We start from the raw sequence: 3,993 nt of genomic DNA, 5'->3' as shown, positions 1-3,993 counted from the left end.
GACAACCAACCCATAAATGCACTGAAATAACATAACAATAAAGATAGCAAACAAATTTGATTTCAATTTTATTTCGCAAAATGCTTCAAGATTGCCATGAAATTATTTTTTCGGTCGTGCGAGTTAGAGGCTTAGGTTTTCATTTTATAGTCTACGGTAAATACTACCAGTATTTAAGTATCTATGCAGAAAGGTGTAAATTGGGTGCGCCTAAAGAAACGTTAAATTAATTTTGATTGTCTGATACTTCCGACCAGTATAAAAATTCTGCCTTTAATCTAGTTTATGTGAGCTCGACTTAAGTTTTCCCATTAGTCAAATGGATGACAATTTTCACATATTGTTACAGCGACTGTTAAACTGCATACATTTTTGCCGCCTTTTTGTATTACATCTTTCAATTAAAATAAATATTATTGAATCTTTTCAAATACTTGAACCGGTGTTTAGAAAATTAACTCACTCCCATCGGACGTCTCGCAAGTTATAATTTCAGAAAGATCGAGCAGGGTTGCAGAACACGGTGTCACACCACCTCACCTGAACAGAGCTCGTGTAACACTGAGCCGGCCAGCTTAAGGAACCTATAATGCGCAAAAAGGGACTTGCAACACAACTGTGTGGTGCAAAAATTTGGCTACTCAGTTCCTTGTATTTTTATTAGCTTCGTTGCGCGGTGATTACGCTAAAAAGAGCACTTGAAAGATGTGCATGCGCCGTAAACTGCTAAAAAAATTACGTGCTTCGTATATATTTTCATTTGTTTACAGTTGCGATATGGAAATTCTTGTAATAACTTGTCAAATAAAGAGATTGTGAATGTACAGAACAATCGAACTACCACATTCTATACAAAAAAATCGAACGCACTGTTTCACTGCAGTAATAAATTAGAATAGGATCAATATAGACAAAATCTAAGTTAAAATATAAAATTTTTGAGATCCACCTTCAGTAATTGAGTATTCACAAGAAATTTTTAAATCAATTTTTCTTCATTGTTGAATTCGATAGAAATTAAAAAAATTTATTGAAAATATATCAAAATTTTACTGCATACAAGTATGCTTGAAATCGTAATGATTTCTTTGATAGTTTTTGCATTTGCATTTTAAGTGTTATTTTAGTTCAGGCCACGAAGCACATGAAAAGTCTCTGAAAGCTTCCAGACTGTTATCTTCATCGAATATCCCGAATTTTTGCCATCTCAAAAGTCAATTCTGGGTTTCCAGGCAGTAATGAGATTTGGAGCAGTTAAAGTTCGCCTTATGAGACAATTGAAGCAGTTAGGAGAGCGACGCTTACCCAGTCATAGCTAGCGATAAGAAACTGTGTTCAAGATTTTATTTTTAACAATGGCTGTGATGGGTATCTAGATATGAATTTTTTATAAAAATTAAATTTCTCAATTACTCAATCGCAATAAAATATAAAGCCATATTTAATTCTGTTTCTGGTGATTGGAATTAATAATTAATGTTTATTATCCAGCTGATTTTCGATACGCTGCTTTTGCATTTTGGGTTGAGTGAATCTCATGAAAAATCTCCAACTTTTTATTCTGAAGAAAAAACGATTCCCAAAAATTGCAAGAAAAGAATTATGAGCTACTGGAACACCATATCCCCAGTAGTTTGCAACGCGGAGCGTAATGAAGTGTCTAAGAAGTGTCTAATCTATTGAATAATTTTCTAAAAACAATTTTTATCATCGTAATAACTTATGTTGTGGTTGACCTTCTAAGAACTTTTTTACATTTTTCTCCAAAAAAAACAGATTGTACAGAGTGCTAAGCGCCTTCATTAGGTTTTGGGCCACATTTAAACTGATGAATATCGATGTCTAAAAATCAGGCCCATTACACTCAGAAAAAGGAGTATGCCATACTGTCCTTGTTGTGACACGCTTTCTCCACGTAGCACGAGCAGAAAGTGTACAAATACGTCATTTTTCCTGGTCCAACAGGGTTAGGGTGGCGCACACGAGAAAAAGAGGTACATCGTCATTGAACAAACTCTCATTAATTTCTCTGAGTGCTCAATTCACTGAGATTTCTCACGTGTTGCTGATCTTCAGCAGGGTTCTTTTTATACGCGGCTTCATTTAATAGAAATGCAAGCTCTGCATGTCATCAATTGAACTCACGAGACCCATTGGCGAGCATCGATCTGAGGCACTCAGAAAAATAGATGGGCAATATTGTCCAAATAGTGACGCACTTCCTGCACGTAGCACTGCTATGCAATTTTTTTCGAGTTAAATTAGGTCAAATTGAACCAAAAAAGTCTAGAAGTGAATCGCTATTTGGACAAGATCTCACTCATTTCTCTGAGTGCGGTGTGCTCAGGCCGCAGAGTCATTTGTCAGAGTGCCTCCATGAATATAAGAGCGCTGGAAAAATCTATTCCTAAATACCGGATTGCGCATTAAAGAGAACTCTAGGATATTCAGACGAAAATTCAGTATTTCTTTACGGCTCGACGTATTGCATTTTGGCTCATTAAGTCATCGATCGCGTTTCTTTCGTTGCGATGAAATGACGGAAGAGTGATCCAAAATAGTGAGTTAGTGAAGTGGCATCCTTTCATTCAGCAGCCAAGTCACGTAATTCAAAGAGAACTTCAGGTACTGCGCTGAAATGGAATGGAATGAATGAATTTTTCAGCATATATGAATTTAAAAGCTTCGAACTACGAATTCTCAAGCCCAATACATTAGTCGACTTTATGTTTAAAGTAGATAGTTTGAGCTGCGAATTTTATCAATGTTTCTACTAAATTCTATTATGGTGTATGAAAAGTTATGGATTGATGAATTCAAATTGTATACCGTTTGATAACAAATCCTTATATTTTCTGATCTTCTATGAGCTTGAATTAAAGATAAATGTCACTTAAATTCTCTGAGGTTGAATACTTTTCGCAGTCAAATGACTTCGCAGAATACTTTGTGTGCAGTACTTGCTATTTTTAAAGTTCATGAAAAATTCAACATTGTAAATAATATTATAAATATTTGGACAATATTTGTACAATGGTAATAGCGGCTTGCTCTTCTCACTTCTTTAAGGTCACATAATTAGATTGTTATAGATAGATAGGCAAATGATAAAAGGAGTGTAGTTAATTGTGAATAAGAGAACAAAAATCTTCACTAAATTGGGAATTATTATTCCAGCTCAGTCGCTCAGTCTTTTCAGCGTTACCAAGGTGTGATCAATAAAAATGGTCGGCAGAGTGTGGAAAAACCTGTAGAAACTAAACTTGAACTCTGTACGATGCTATATAATAAGTGTTAATATTGTCTCGGACTGTACAGAGTTTGAAAATTTTACGGTACAAATTTACGCCGTATTTATTATTTAGGGGAAATATCAGTGACTTCGAACGCAGTTTGAACAATGAAGTAAGATAGAAGCAATACACTTGAATCAGCTTTGCTCGCAGTTCAGGGGGAAAACATGAAGACCGATTTTTTTTACTACTGTCCCTATAATCATCCACTTCGTAGCCTTTTACAACCACTAAACGGAAAATGGTTTGTTTTGTAAATAATTACTCGAGCTCTAATACTTGATGAAAATTTTGAATACTTCTTAAGTAATATTACTGGGGTTATTTGCGGCACTATGAGTGATGCGGTGTCATGTGTTATGCCGGAGTCCGATCAAGACTGATGACGAAGCTTTAGAATTCACCGCAATTTGCGTTTTGCTCTCGCATTACTTATACCTCGCACTCAGAAAATGCATGGTTCATATTGTCCAAATAGTGACTCATTTTCTTACCAGCAGCATGAGCAGAGAGAATACATGGCACTGCATGCGCCTGCTTACCGCGCCGAACTGGGTCAGGATGACCCAGACTAGGAATAATGCATATAGTAATTTGGACAATGTCTCGTTCATTTCTCTGAGTGCTCGAGCTGCATTGTATGCACCGGAAAGCTCGTTTGTCTTCCCCGGGCGTCGCTTTCAGACCTGCCGCGTGCAAA

Source organism: Hyalella azteca, unplaced genomic scaffold (assembly GCF_000764305.2).
Source record: "Hyalella azteca isolate HAZT.00-mixed unplaced genomic scaffold, Hazt_2.0.2 contig9203, whole genome shotgun sequence".
Taxonomy (NCBI): domain Eukaryota; kingdom Metazoa; phylum Arthropoda; class Malacostraca; order Amphipoda; family Hyalellidae; genus Hyalella; species Hyalella azteca.
This window is presented reverse-complemented; position numbering follows the sequence as displayed.